The sequence below is a fragment of the Calliopsis andreniformis genome, unplaced genomic scaffold (genome assembly GCF_051401765.1).
Source record: "Calliopsis andreniformis isolate RMS-2024a unplaced genomic scaffold, iyCalAndr_principal scaffold0026, whole genome shotgun sequence".
Taxonomy (NCBI): domain Eukaryota; kingdom Metazoa; phylum Arthropoda; class Insecta; order Hymenoptera; family Andrenidae; genus Calliopsis; species Calliopsis andreniformis.
The window spans coordinates 5,345,706-5,362,761 of record NW_027480435.1 but is presented as its reverse complement, the minus strand read 5'-3'; positions in this window follow the sequence as shown (position 1 = coordinate 5,362,761).

The following is a 17,056-nucleotide window of genomic DNA, read 5'->3' as shown; positions in this document are numbered from 1 at the left end:
TCACTTCTACGTTCCGGGCAACCTAGTCTTCACACCAGGGCGTTGCTCCACCAGATCAAACAGTTAGGGCCTTAGAAGTCAACGCCCGAAGCACAAAATACAAAATAAATACAACAGTTTTTCCATTATATAAAACGAATAATAGCAACCAGTGTGCAAGTTATGATCATTTCTACGTTCCGGGCAACCTAGGCTTCACTCTAGGGCGTTGCTCCACCAGATCAAACAGCTAGGGCCTTAGCAGTCAACGCCCGAAGCATAAAATGCAATATAAATATAACAGTTTTTCCATCGTATAAAACGAATAATAGCAACCAGTGTGAAAGTTAACGTCATTTCTACGTTCCGGGCAACCTAGGCCTCACTCTAGGGCGTTGTTCCACCAGATTGAATAGTTAGGGCCTTAGAAGTCAACGCCAGAATCATAAAATACAATAAAGATGCAACAGCTTTTCCATCGTATTAAATGAATAATTTCAACCAGTGTGAATGTTATGGTCATTTCTACATTCCGAGCAACCTAGGCTTCACTCTAGGGCGTTGATCCAACAGATTGAATAGTTAGGGCCTTAGCAGTCTTAGCCCGAGGCATAAAATACAATATAAATCCAACAGTCTTTCCTTCATATAACAGGAATAATAGCAACCAGTTTGAAAGTGATTATCATTTCTACGTTCCATGCAACCTAGGCTTCACTCTAGAGCGTTGCTCCACCAGATCGAATAGTTAGTGCCTTAGAAGTCAACGCCAGAAGCATAAAATACAATATAAATACAACAGTTTTTCATCGTATAAATGAATAATTGCAACCAGTATGAAAGTTAACGTCATTTCTACTTTCCGGGCAACCTAGGCTTCACTCTAGGGCGTTGATTCAACAGATTGAATAGTTAGGGCCTTAGAAGTCAACGCCCGATGCATAAAATACAAAATAAGTAGAACAGTTTTTCAATCGTGTAAAACGAATAATTGCTACCGGTGTGAAAGTTATGGTCATTTCTACGCTCCGGTCAACCTAGGCTTCACCATAGGGCGTTACTCCACCAGATCGAATAGTTAGGGCCTTAGAAGTCAACGCCTGAAGCATAAAATACTTTAAAAGTACAACAGTCTTTCCGTCCTATAACAGGAATAATTGCAACCCGTGTGAAAGTGATGGTCATTTGTACGTTCCAGGCAGCCTAGGCTTCACTCTAGGGCGTTGTTCCACCAGATCGAATTGTTAGGGCCTAAGAGGTCAACGCCAGAAGCATAAGATAGTATATAAATATAACAGTTTTTCCATCGTATAGAACGAATAATAGCAACCAGTGTGAAAGTTATGGTCACTTCTACGTTCCGGGCAACCTAGTCTTCACTCTAGGGCGTTGCTCCACCAGACCAAACAGTTAGGGCCTTAGAAGTCAACGCCCGAAGCATAAAATACAAAATAAATAGAACAGTTTTTCCATTGTATAAAACGAATAATAGCAACCAGTGTGAAAGTTATGATCATTTCTACGTTCCGGGCAACCTAGGCTTCACTCTAGGGCGTTGCTCCACCAGATCAAACAGCTAGGGCCTTAGAAGTCGACGCCCGAAGCATAAAATACAATATAAATATAAAAGTTTTTCCATCGTGTAAAACGAATAATTGCTACCGGTGTGAAAGTTATGGTCATTTCTACGTTCCGGTCAACCTAGGCTTCACCATATGGCGTTATTCCACCAGATCGAATAGTTAGGGCCTAAGAAGTCAACGCCCGAAGCATAAAATACAAAATAAATAGAACAGTTTTTCCATGGTATAAAACGAACACTTGCTACCAGCGTAAAAGTTATGGTCATTTCTACGTTCCGGGCGACCTAGGCTTCACCCTAGGGCGTTGTTCCACCAGATCGAATAGTTAGGGCCTAAGAAGTGAACGCCAGAAGCATAGAATACAATATAAATACAACAGTTTTTCCATCATATAAAACGAGTAATTGCAACCAGTATGAAAGTTGTGGTCATTTCTGCTTTCCGGGCAACCCAGGCTACACCCTAGGGCGTTGCTCCAACAGATCGAATAGTTAGTGCCTTAGAAGTCCACGGCCGAAGCATAAAATACAAAATAAATAGTACTGTTTTTCCGTCGTATAAAACGAATAATTGCAACCAGTATGAGAGTTAACGTCATTTCTACGTTCCGGGCAACCTAGGCTTCACACTAGGGCGTTGATCCACCAGATAGAATAGTTAGGGCCTTAGAAGTCAACGTCAGAAGCATAAAATTCGATAAGGATGCAACAGTTTTTCCATGGTATAGCAGGAATAACTGCAAACAGTGTGAAAGTACTGGTCATTTCTACGTTCCAGGCAACCTAGGCTTCACTTTAGGGCGTTGTTCCACCAGATCGAATTGTTAGGGCCTAAGAAGTCAACGCCAGAAGCATAAGATACAATATAAATACAACAGTTCTTCCATCATATAAAACGAATAATTGCAACCAGTGTGAAAGTTATGGTCAATTCTACGTTCCGGGCAACCTAGGCTTCACTCTAGGGCGTTGCTCCACCAGATCGAATAGTTAGGGCCTAAGAAGTGAACGCCAGAAGCATAAAATACGATATAAATACAACAGTTTTTCCATCATATAAAACGAGTAATTGCAACCAGTATGAAAGTTGTGGTCATTTCTACGTTCCGGTCAACCTAGGCTTCACCATATGGCGTTATTCCACCAGATCGAATAGTTAGGGCCTAAGAAGTCAACGCCCGAAGCATAAAATACAAAATAAATAGAACAGTTTTTACATGGTATAAAACGAACACTTGCTACCAGTGTAAAAGTTATGGTCATTTCTACGTTCCGGGCAACCTAGGCTTCACCCAAGGGCGTTGTTCCAACAGATCGGATAGTTAGGGCCTAAGAAGTGAACGCCAGAAGCATAAAATACAATATAAATACAACAGTTTTTCCATCATATAAACCGAGTAATTGCAATCAGTATGAAAGTTGTGGTCATTTCCACTTTCCGGGCAACCCAGGCTACACCCTAGGGCGTTGCTCCAACAGATCGAATAGTTAGTGCCTTAGAAGTCCACGGCCGAAGCATAAAATACAAAATAAATAGTACTGTTTTTCCGTCGTATAAAACGAATAATTGCAACCAGTATGAGAGTTAACGTCATTTCTACGTTCCGGGCAACCTAGGCTTCAGACTAGGGCGTTGATCCACCAGATAGAATAGTTAGGGCCTTAGAAGTCAACGTCAGAAGCATAAAATTCAATAAGGATGCAACAGTTTTTCCATCGTACAGCAGGAATAACTGCAAACAGTGTGAATGTACTGGTCATTTCTACGTTCCGGGTAACCTAGGCTTCACTCTAGGGCGTTGTTCCACCAGATCGAACAGTTAGGGCCTAAGAAGGCACCGCCAGAAGCATAAAATACAATATAAATATATCAGTTTTTCTATCGTATAAAACGAATAATAGCAACCAGTGTGAAAGTTATGGTCATTTCTACTTTCCGGGCAACCTAGGCTTCACGCCTAGGGCGTTGCTCCACCAGATGAAACAGTTAGGGCCTTAGAAGTCAACGCCTGAAGCATAGAATACAATAAAAATACAACAGTCTTTACATCCTATAACTGGAATAATTGCAACCCGTGTGAAAGTGATGGTCATTTGTACGTTCCAGGCAACCTAGGCTTCACTTTAGGGCGTTGTTCCACCAGATCGAATTGTTAGGGCCTAAGAAGTCAACGCCAGAAGCATAAAATACAATATAAATATAACAGTTTTTCCATCGTATAGAACGAATAATAGCAACCAGTGTGAAAGTTATGGCCATTTCTACGTTCCGGGCAACCTAGGCTTCACCCCAGGTAGTTGTTCCACCAGATCGAATAGTTAGGGCCTAAGAAGTGAACGCCAGGATCATAAAATACAATATAAATACAACAGTTCTTCCATCATATAAAACGGATAATTGCAACCAGTATGAAGGTTATGGTCATTTCTACGTTCCGGGCAACCTAGGCTTCACCCTAGGGCGTTGCTCCAACAGATCGAATAGTTAGCGCCTCAGAAGTCAACGACCGAAGCATAAAATACAAAATAAATGGAACAGTTTTTCCATTGTATAAAACGAATAATAGCAACCAGTGTGAAAGTTATGGTCATTTCTACGTTCGGGCAACCTGGGCTTCACTCTAGGGCGTTGCTCCACCAGATCAAACAGCTGGGGCCTTAGAAGTCAACGCCCGAAGCATAAAATACAATATAAATATAACAGTTTTTCCATCGTATAGTACGAATAATAGCAACCAGTGTGAAAGTTAACGTCATTTCTACATTCCGGGCACCCTAGGCTTCACCCTAGGGCGTCGCTCCAACAGATTGAATAGTTAGGGCCTTAGAAGTCAACGCCCGATGCATAAAATACAAAATAAATGGAACAGCTTTTCCATCGTGTAAGACGAATAATTGCTACCGGTGTGAAAATTATGGTCATTTCTACGTTCTGGTCAACCTAGGCTTCACCATAGGGCATTACTCCACCAGGTCGAATAGTTAGGGCCTAAGATGTGAACCCCAGAAGCATAAAATACAATATATATACAACAGTTTTTCCATTATACAAAACTAATAATTGCAACCAGTATGAAAGCTAGGGTCATTTCTACTTTACGGGCAACCTAGGCTACACCCTAGGGCGTTGCTCTTACAGATTGAATAGTTAGGGCCTTAGAAGTTAATGCCCGAAGCATAAAATGCAATAAAAATACAACAGTTTTTCCATCGTATAAAAGGATTAATTGCAACCAGTTTGAAAGTGATGGTCATTTCTACGTTCCGGGCAACCTAGGCTTCACTCTAGAGCGTTGCTCCACCAGATCGAATAGTTAGTGCCTTAGAAGTCAACGCCAGAAGCATAAAATACAATATAAATACAACAGTTTTTCCATCGTATAAAACGAATAATTGCAACCAGTATGAAAGTTATGGTCATTTCTACGTTCCTGCCAACCTAGGCTTCACTCTATGGCGTTCTTCCACTACATCGAATAGCAACGGCCTCAGAAGTCAACGCCTGAAGCATAAAATACAATAAAAATACAACACTCTTTCCGTCCTATAACAGGAATAATTGCAACCCGTGTGAAAGTGATGGTCATTTCTACGTCCCGGGCAACCTAGGCTTCACGCCTAGGGCGTTGCTCCACCAGATCAAACAGTTAGGGCCTTAGAAGTCAGCGCCCGAAGCATAAAATACAAAATAAATAGAACAGTTTTTCCATGGTATAAAACGAACAATTGCTACCAGTGTACAGGTTATGGTCATTTCTACGTTCCGGGCAACCCAGGCTTCACTCTATGGCGTTCTTCCACCACATCGAATAGCTACGGCCTCAGAAGTCAACGCCTGAAGCATAAAATACAATAAAAATACAACAGTCTTTCCATCCTATAACAGGAATAATTGCAACCAGTTTGAAAGTGATGGTCATTTCTACGTTCCGGGGAACCTAGGCTTCACTCTAGGGCGTTGCTCCACCAGATCGAATAGTTAGTGCCTTAGAAGTCAACGCCAGAAGCATAAAATACAATATAAACACAACAGTTTTTCCATCGTATAAAACGAATAATTGCAACCAGTGTGAATGTTATGGTCATTTCTACATTCCGAGCAACCTAGGCTTCACTCTAGGGCGTTGATCCAACAGATTGAATAGTTAGGGCCTTAGCAGTCAACGCCCGAAGCATAAAATACAATATAAATACAACAGTTTTTCCATCATATAATAGGAATAATTACAACCAGTTTGAAAGTGATGGTCATTTCTACGTTCCGGGCAACCTAGGCTTCACTCTAGAGCGTTGCTCCACCAGATCGAATAGTTAGTGCCTTAGAAGTCAACGCCAGAAGCATAAAATACAATATAAATACAACAGTTTTTCCATCGTATAAAACGAATAATTGCAACCAGTATGAAAGTTATGGTCATTTCTACGTTCCTGGCAACCTAGGCTTCACTCTATGGCGTTCTTCCACTACATCGAATAGCAACGGCCTCAGAAGTCAACGCCTGAAGCATAAAATACAATAAAAATACAACAGTCTTTCCGTCCTATAACAGGAATAATTGCAACCCGTGTGAAAGTGATGGTCATTTGTACGTTCCAGGCAACCTAGGCTTCACTCTAGGGCGTTGTTCCGCCAGATCGAATTGTTAGGGCCTAAGAAGTCAACGCCAGAAGCATAAGATAGTATATAAATATAACAGTATTTCCATCGTATAGAACGAATAATAGCAACCAGTGTGAAAGTTATGGTCACTTCTACGTTCCGGGCAACCTAGTCTTCACACTAGGGCGTTGCTCCACCAGATCAAACAGTTAGGGCCTTAGAAGTCAACGCCCGAAGCAGAAAATACAAAATAAATAGAACAGTTTTTCCATTGTATAAAACGAATAATAGCAACCAGTGTGAAAGTTATGATCATTTCTACGTTCCGGGCAACCTAGGCTTCACTCTAGGGCGTTGCTCCACCAGAACAAACAGCTAGGGCCTTAGAAGTCAACGCCCGAAGCATAAAATACAATATAAATATAACAGTTTTTCCATCGTATAGAACGAATAATAGCAACCAGTGTGAAAGTTAACGTCATTTCTACTTTCCGGGCAACCTAGGCTTCACCCTAGGGCGTTGCTCCAACAGATTGAATGGTTAGGGCCTTAGAAGTCAACGCCCGATGCATAAAATACAAAATAAATAGAACAGTTTTTCCATCGTGTAAAACGAATAATTGCTACCGGTGTGAAAGTTATGGTCATTTCTACGTTCCGGTCAATCTAGGCTTCACCATATGGCGTTATTCCACCAGATCGAATAGTTAGGGCCTAAGAAGTCAACGCCCGAAGCATAAAATACAAAATAAATAGAACAGTTTTTCCATGGTATAAAACGAACACTTGCTACCAGTGTAAAAGTTATGGTCATTTCTACGTTCAGGGCAACCTAGGCTTCACCCTAGGGCGTTGTTCCACCAGATCGAATAGTTAGGGCCTAAGAAGTCAACGCCAGAAGCATAAAATACAATATAAATACAACAGTTTTTCCATCGTATAAAACGAATAATTGCAACCAGTATGAAAGTTATGGTCATTTCAAAGTTCCGGGCAACCTAGGCTTCACTCTATGGCGTTCCTCCACTACATCGAAAAGCAACGGCCTCAGAAGTCAACGCCTGAAGCATAAAATACAATAAAAATACAACAGTCTTTCCGTCCTATAACAGGAATAATTGCAACCCGTGTGAAAGTGATGGTCATTTCTACGTCCCGGGCAACCTAGGCTTCACGCCTAGGGCGTTGCTCCACCAGATCAAACAGTTAGGGCCTTAGAAGTCAGCGCCCGAAGCATAAAATACAAAATAAATAGAACAGTTTTTCCATGGTATAAAACGAACAATTGCTACCAGTGTACAGGTTATGGTCATTTCTACGTTCCGGGCAACCCAGGCTTCACTCTATGGCGTTCTTCCACCACAACGAATAGCTACGGCCTCAGAAGTCAACGCCTGAAGCATAAAATACAATAAAAATACAACAGTCTTTCCATCCTATAACAGGAATAATTGCAACCAGTTTGAAAGTGATGGTCATTTCTACGTTCCGGGGAACCTAGGCTTCACTCTAGGGCGTTGCTCCACCAGATCGAATAGTTAGTGCCTTAGAAGTCAACGCCAGAAGCATAAAATACAATATAAACACAACAGTTTTTCCATCGTATAAAACGAATAATTGCTACCAGTGTAAAAGTTATGGTCATTTCTACGTGCCGGGCAACCTAGGCTTCACCCTAGGGCGTTGTTCCACCAGATCGAATAGTTAGTGCCTTAGAAGTCAACGCCAGAAGCATAAAATACAATATAAACACAACAGTTTTTCCATCGTATAAAACGAATAATTGCAACCAGTTTGAAAGTGATGGTCATTTCTACGTTCCGGGTAACCTAGGCTTCACTCTAGGGCGTTGTTCCACCAGATCGAACAGTTAGGGCCTAAGAAAGCAACGCCAGAAGCATAAAATACAAAATAAATAGAACAGTTTTTCCATCGTATAAAACGAATAATTGCAACCAGTATGAAAGTTAACGTCATTTCTACGTTCCGGGCAACCTAGGCTTCACTCTAGGGCGTTGCTCCACCAGATCGAATAGTTAGGGCCTTTGAAGTCGACGCCAGAATCATAAAATACAATAAAGATGCAACAGCTTTTCCATCGTATTAAACGAATAATTTCAACCAGTGTGAATGTTATGGTCATTTCTACATCCCGAGCAACCTAGGCTTCACTCTAGGGCGTTGATCCAACAGATTGAATAGTTAGGGCCTTAGCAGTCAACGCCCGAAGCATAAAATACAATATAAATACAACAGTTTTTCCATCATATAATAGGAATAATTGCAACCAGTTTGAAAGTGATGGTCATTTCTACGTTCCGGGCAACCTAGGCTTCACTCTAGAGCGTTGCTCCACCAGATCGAATAGTTAGTGCCTTAGAAGTCAACGCCAGAAGCATAGAATACAATATAAATACAACAGTTTTTCCATCGTATAAAACGAATAATTGCAACCAGTATGAAAGTTATGGTCATTTCTACGTTCCTGGCAACCTAGGCTTCACTCTATGGCGTTCTTCCACTACATCGAATAGCAACGGCCTCAGAAGTCAACGCCTGAAGCATAAAATACAATAAAAATACAACAGTCTTTCCGTCCTATAACAGGAATAATTGCAACCCGTGTGAAAGTGATGGTCATTTGTACGTTCCAGGCAACCTAGGCTTCACTCTAGGGCGTTGTTCCGCCAGATCGAATTGTTAGGGCCTAAGAAGTCAACGCCAGAAGCATAAGATAGTATATAAATATAACAGTATTTCCATCGTATAGAACGAATAATAGCAACCAGTGTGAAAGTTATGGTCACTTCTACGTTCCGGGCAACCTAGTCTTCACACTAGGGCGTTGCTCCACCAGATCAAACAGTTAGGGCCTTAGAAGTCAACGCCCGAAGCATAAAATACAAAATAAATAGAACAGTTTTTCCATTGTATAAAACGAATAATAGCAACCAGTGTGAAAGTTATGATCATTTCTACGTTCCGGGCAACCTAGGCTTCACTCTAGGGCGTTGCTCCACCAGAACAAACAGCTAGGGCCTTAGAAGTCAACGCCCGAAGCATAAAATACAATATAAATATAACAGTTTTTCCATCGTATAGAACGAATAATAGCAACCAGTGTGAAAGTTAACGTCATTTCTACTTTCCGGGCAACCTAGGCTTCACCCTAGGGCGTTGCTCCAACAGATTGAATGGTTAGGGCCTTAGAAGTCAACGCCCGATGCATAAAATACAAAATAAATAGAACAGTTTTTCCATCGTGTAAAACGAATAATTGCTACCGGTGTGAAAGTTATGGTCATTTCTACGTTCCGGTCAATCTAGGCTTCACCATATGGCGTTATTCCACCAGATCGAATAGTTAGGGCCTAAGAAGTCAACGCCCGAAGCATAAAATACAAAATAAAGAGAACAGTTTTTCCATGGTATAAAACGAACACTTGCTACCAGTGTGAAAGTTATGATCATTTCTACGTTCCGGGCAACCTAGGCTTCACTCTAGGGCGTTGCTCCACCAGAACAAACAGCTAGGGCCTCAGAAGTCAACGCCTGAAGCATAAAATACAATAAAAATACAACAGTCTTTCCGTCCTATAACAGGAATAATTGCAACCCGTGTGAAAGTGATGGTCATTTCTACGTACCGGGCAACCTAGGCTTCACGCCTAGGGCGTTGCTCCACCAGATCAAACAGTTAGGGCCTTAGAAGTCAGCGCCCGAAGCATAAAATACAAAATAAATAGAACAGTTTTTCCATGGTATAAAACGAACAATTGCTACCAGTGTACAGGTTATGGTCATTTCTACGTTCCGGGCAACCCAGGCTTCACTCTATGGCGTTCTTCCACCACAACGAATAGCTACGGCCTCAGAAGTCAACGCCTGAAGCATAAAATACAATAAAAATACAACAGTCTTTCCATCCTATAACAGGAATAATTGCAACCAGTTTGAAAGTGATGGTCATTTCTACGTTCCGGGGAACCTAGGCTTCACTCTAGGGCGTTGCTCCACCAGATCGAATAGTTAGTGCCTTAGAAGTCAACGCCAGAAGCATAAAATACAATATAAACACAACAGTTTTTCCATCGTATAAAACGAATAATTGCTACCAGTGTAAAAGTTATGGTCATTTCTACGTGCCGGGCAACCTAGGCTTCACCCTAGGGCGTTGTTCCACCAGATCGAATAGTTAGTGCCTTAGAAGTCAACGCCAGAAGCATAAAATACAATATAAACACAACAGTTTTTCCATCGTATAAAACGAATAATTGCAACCAGTTTGAAAGTGATGGTCATTTCTACGTTCCGGGTAACCTAGGCTTCACTCTAGGGCGTTGTTCCACCAGATCGAACAGTTAGGGCCTAAGAAAGCAACGCCAGAAGCATAAAATACAAAATAAATAGAACAGTTTTTCCATCGTATAAAACGAATAATTGCAACCAGTATGAAAGTTAACGTCATTTCTACGTTCCGGGCAACCTAGGCTTCACTCTAGGGCGTTGCTCCACCAGATCGAATAGTTAGGGCCTTTGAAGTCGACGCCAGAATCATAAAATACAATAAAGATGCAACAGCTTTTCCATCGTATTAAACGAATAATTTCAACCAGTGTGAATGTTATGGTCATTTCTACATCCCGAGCAACCTAGGCTTCACTCTAGGGCGTTGATCCAACAGATTGAATAGTTAGGGCCTTAGCAGTCAACGCCCGAAGCATAAAATACAATATAAATACAACAGTTTTTCCATCATATAATAGGAATAATTGCAACCAGTTTGAAAGTGATGGTCATTTCTACGTTCCGGGCAACCTAGGCTTCACTCTAGAGCGTTGCTCCACCAGATCGAATAGTTAGTGCCTTAGAAGTCAACGCCAGAAGCATAGAATACAATATAAATACAACAGTTTTTCCATCGTTTAAAACGAATAATTGCATCCAGTATGAAAGTTATGGTCATTTCTACGTTCCTGGCAACCTAGGCTTCACTCTATGGCGTTCTTCCACTACATTAAATAGCAACGGCCTCAGAAGTCAACGCCTGAAGCATAAAATACAATAAAAATACAACAGTCTTTCCGTCCTATAACAGGAATAATTACAACCCGTGTGAAAGTGATGGTCATTTGTACGTTCCAGGCAACCTAGGCTTCACTCTAGGGCGTTGTTCCACCAGATCGAATTGTTAGGGCCTAAGAAGTCAACGCCAGAAGCATAAGATAGTATATAAATATAACAGTATTTCCATCGTATAGAACGAATAATAGCAACCAGTGTGAAAGTTATGGTCACTTCTACGTTCCGGGCAACCTAGTCTTCACACTAGGGCGTTGCTCCACCAGATCAAACAGTTAGGGCCTTAGAAGTCAACGCCCGAAGCATAAAATACAAAATAAATAGAACAGTTTTTCCATTGTATAAAACGAATAATAGCAACCAGTGTGAAAGTTATGATCATTTCTACGTTCCGGGCAACCTAGGCTTCACTCTAGGGCGTTGCTCCACCAGAACAAACAGCTAGGGCCTTAGAAGTCAACGCCCGAAGCATAAAATACAATATAAATATAACAGTTTTTCCATCGTATAGAACGAATAATAGCAACCAGTGTGAAAGTTAACGTCATTTCTACTTTCCGGGCAACCTAGGCTTCACCCTAGGGCGTTGCTCCAACAGATTGAATAGTTAGGGCCTTAGAAGTCAACGCCCGATGCATAAAATACAAAATAAATAGAACAGTTTTTCCATCGTGTAAAACGAATAATTGCTACCGGTGTGAAAGTTATGGTCATTTCTACGTTCCGGCAACCTAGGCTTCACCCCAGGGCGTTGTTCCACCAGATCAAATAGATAGGGCCTAAGAAGTGAACGCCAGAAGCATAAAATACAATATAAATACAACAGTTTTTCTATCATATAAAACGAGTAAATGCAACCAGTATGAAAGTTGTGGTCACTTCTACTTTCCGGGCAACCTAGGCAACACACTAGGGCGTTGCCCCAACAGATGGAATAATTAGGGCCTTAGAAGTCAATGCCCGAAACATAAAAGCAATAGAAATACAACAGTTTTTCCATCATATGACAGGAATAATTGCAACCAGTTTGAAAGTGAGGGTCATTTCTACGTTCCGGGCAACCTAGGCTTCACTCTAGGGCGGTGCTCCACCAGATCGAATAGTTAGGGCCTTAGAAGTCAACGCCCGACGCATAAAATGCAATAAAAATACAACAGTGTTTCCATCATCTAACAGGAATAATTGCAACCAGTTTGAAAGTGATGGCCAATTCTACGTTCCGCGCAACCTAGGCTTCACTCCAGGGCGTTGCTCCACCAGATCGAATAGTTACGGCCTAAGAAGACAACGCCAGAAGCATAAAATGCGATATAAATACAACAGCTTTTCCATCGTATAAAACGAATAATTGCAACGAGTGTGAAAGTTATGGTCATTTCTACGTTCCGGGCAACCTGGGCTTCACCCCAGGCCGTTGTTCCACCAGATCGAATGGTTAGGGCCTAGGAAGTGAACGCCAGCAGCATAAAATACAATATAAATGCAACAGTTCTTCCATCATATAAAACGAATAATTGCAACCAGTATGACAGTTATGGTCATTTCTACGTTCCGGGCAACCCAGGCTTCACTCTATGGCGTTCTTCCACCACATGGAATAGCTACGGCCTCAGAAGTCAACGCCTGAAGCATAAAATACAATATAAACACAACAGTTTTTCCATCGTATAAAACGAATAATTGCTACCAGTATGGAAGTGATGCTCATTTCTACGTTCCGGGCAACCTAGGCCTCACTCTAGGGCGTTGTTCCACCAGATTGAATAGTTAGGGCCTAAGAAATCACCGCCAAAAGCATAAAATACAATATAAATATAACAGTTTTTCCGTCGTGTAAAACGAATAATTTCAACCAGTGTGAATGTTATGGTCATTTCTACATTCGGAGCAACCTAGGCTTCACTCTAGGGCGTTGGTCCACCAGATAGAATAGTTAGGGCCTTAGAAGTCAACACCAGAAGCATAAAATTCAATAAAGATGCAACAGTTTTTCCATCGTATAGCCGGAATAACTGCAAACAGTGTGAAAGTACTGGTCATTTCTTCGTTCCGGGTAACCTAGGCTTCACTCTAGGGCGTTGTTCCACCAGATCGAACAGTTAGGGCCTAAGAAAGCAACGCCAGAAGCATAAAATACAAAATAAATAGAACAGTTTTTCCATCATATAATAGGAATAATTGCAACCAGTTTGAAAGTGATGGTCATTTCTACGTTCCGGGCAACCTAGGCTTCACTCTAGAGCGTTGCTCCACCATATCGAATAGTTAGTGCCTTAGAAGTCAACGCCAGAAGCATAAAATACAATATAAATACAACAGTTTTTCCATCGTATAAAACGAATAATTGCAACCAGTATGAAAGTTATGGTCATTTCTACGTTCCTGGCAACCTAGGCTTCACTCTATGGCGTTCTTCCACTACATCGAATAGCAACGGCCTCAGAAGTCAACGCCTGAAGCATAAAATACAATAAAAATACAACAGTCTTTCCGTCCTATAACAGGAATAATTGCAACCCGTGTGAAAGTGATGGTCATTTGTACGTTCCAGGCAACCTAGGCTTCACTCTAGGGCGTTGTTCCACCAGATCGAATTGTTAGGGCCTAAGAAGTCAACGCCAGAAGCATAAGATAGTATATAAATATAACAGTATTTCCATCGTATAGAACGAATAATAGCAACCAGTGTGAAAGTTATGGTCACTTCTACGTTCCGGGCAACCTAGTCTTCACACTAGGGCGTTGATCCACCAGAGCAAACAGTTAGGGCCTTAGAAGTCAACGCCCGAAGCATAAAATACAAAATAAATAGAACAGTTTTTCCATTGTATAAAACGAATAATAGCAACCAGTGTGAAAGTTATGATCATTTCTACGTTCCGGGCAACCTAGGCTTCACTCTAGGGCGTTGCTCCACCAGAACAAACAGCTAGGGCCTTAGAAGTCAACGCCCGAAGCCTAAAATACAATATAAATATAACAGTTTTTCCATCGTATAGAACGAATAATAGCAACCAGTGTGAAAGTTAGCGTCATTCTACTTTCCGGGCAACCTAGGCTTCACCCTAGGGCGTTGCTCCAACAGATTGAATAGTTAGGGCCTTAGAAGTCAACGCCCGATGCATAAAATACAAAATAAATAGAACAGTTTTTCCATCGTGTAAAACGAATAATTGCTACCGGTGTGAAAGTTGTTTCCATTTCTACGTTCCGGGCAACCTAGGCTTCACCCTAGGGCGTTGCTCCAACAGATTGAATAGTTAGGGCCTTAGAAGTCAACGCCGGAAGCATAAAATGCAATAATAATTCATCAGTTTTTCCATCGTATAAAAGGATTAATTGCAAACAGTTTGAAAGTGATGGTCACTTCTACGTTCCGGGCAACCTAGGCTTTACTCTAGGGCGTTGCTCCACCAGATCGAATAGGTAGTGCCTTAGAAGTCAACGCCAGAAGCATAAAATACAATATGAACACAACAGTTTTTCCATCGTATGAAACGAATAATTGCTACCAATATGGAAGTGATGGTCATTTCTACGTTCCGGGCAACCTAGGCCTCACTCTAAGGCGTTGTTCCACCAGATTGAATAGTTAGGGCCTAAGAAATCAACGCCAGAAGCATAAAATACAATATAAATATAACAGTTTTTCCATCGTATAAAACGAATAATTTCAACCAGTGTGAATGTTATGGTCATATCTACATTCCGAGCAACCTAGGCTACACTCTAGGGCGTTGATCCACCAGAGAGAATAGTTAGGGCCTTAGAAGTCAACGCCAGAAGCACAAAATTCAATAAAGATTCAACAGTTTTTCCATCGTATAGGAGGAATAATTGCAAACAGTGTGAAAGTACTGGTCATTTCTACTTTCCGGGTAACCTGGGCTTCACTCTAGGGCGTTATTCCACCAGATCGAATAGTTAGGGCCTAAGAAGTCAACGCCCGAAGCATAAAATACAAAATAAATAGAACAGTTTTTCCATGGTATAAAACGAACACTTGCTACCAGTGTAAAAGTTATGGTCATTTCTACGTTCCGGGCAACCTAGGCTTCACCCTAGGGCGTTGTTCCACCAGATGGAATAGTTAGGGCATAAGAAGTCAGCGCCAGAAGCATAAAATACAATATAAATATATAAGTTTTTCCATCGTATAAAACGAATAATAGCAGCCAGTGTGAAAGTTATGGTCATTTCTACGTTCCGGGCAACCTAGGCTTCACCATAGGGCGTTGCTCCAACAGATCGAATAGTTAGCGCCTCAGAAGTCAACGATCGAAGCATAAAATACAAAATAAATGGAACAGTTTTTCCATTGTATAAAACGAATAATAGCAACCAGTGTGAAAGTTATGGTCATTTCTACGTTCGGGCAACCTGGGCTTCACTCTAGGGCGTTGCTCCACCAGATCAAACAGCTGGGGCCTTAGAAGTCAACGCCCGAAGCATAAAATACAATATAAATATAACAGTTTTTCCATCGTATAGTACGAATAATAGCAACCAGTGTGAAAGTTAACGTCATTTCTACATTCCGGGCACCCTAGGCTTCACCCTAGGGCGTCGCTCCAACAGATTGAATAGTTAGGGCCTTAGAAGTCAACGCCCGATGCATAAAATACAAAATAAATGGAACAGCTTTTCCATTATACAAAACTAATAATTGCAACCAGTATGAAAGCTAGGGTCATTTCTACTTTACGGGCAACCTAGGCTACACCCTAGGGCGTTGCTCTTACAGATTGAATAGTTAGGGCCTTAGAAGTTAATGCCCGAAGCATAAAATGCAATAAAAATACAACAGTTTTTCCATCGTATAAAAGGATTAATTGCAACCAGTTTGAAAGTGATGGTCATTTCTACGTTCCGGGCAACCTAGGCTTCACTCTAGAGCGTTGCTCCACCAGATCGAATAGTTAGTGCCTTAGAAGTCAACGCCAGAAGCATAAAATACAATATAAATACAACAGTTTTTCCATCGTATAAAACGAATAATTGCAACCAGTATGAAAGCTATGGTCATTTCTACTTTACGGGCGACCTAGGCTACACCCTAGGGCGTTGCTCCAACAGATTGAATAGTTAGGGCCTTAGAAGTAAATGCCCCAAGCATAAAATGCAATAAAAATACAACAGCTTTTCCATCATATAACAGGAGTATTTGCAACCAGTTTGAAAGTGATGGTAATTGCTACGTTCCGGGCAACTTAGGCTTCACTCTGGGGCGCTGCTCCACCAGATCGAATAGTTAGTGCCGTAGAAGTCAATGCCAGAAGCATAAAATACAATATAATTACAACAGTTTTTCCATCGTATAAAACGAATAATTGCAACCAGTATGAAAAATAACGTCATTTCTACTTTCCGGGCAACCAAGGCATCACCTAGGGCGTTGCTCCAACAGATTGAATAGTTAGGGCCTTAGAAGTCAGCGCCGGAAGCATAAAATGCAATAAAAATACAACAGTTTTTCCATCGTATAAAAGGATTAATTGCAACCAGTTTGAAAGTGATAGCCATTTCTACGTTCCGGGCAACCTGGGCTTCACTCTAGGGCGTTGCTCCACCAGATTGAATATTTGGGGCCTTACAAGTCAACGCCCGAAGCATAAAATACAAAATAAATAAAACAGTTTTTCCATCGTATAAAACGAATAATTGCTACGGGTGTGAAAGTTATGGTCATTTCTACGTTCCGGGCAACCTAGGCTTTACCATAGGGCGTTGTTCCACCAGATGGAATAGTTAGGGCATAAGAAGTCAACGCCAGAAGCATAAAATACAATATAAATACAACAGTTTTTCAATCG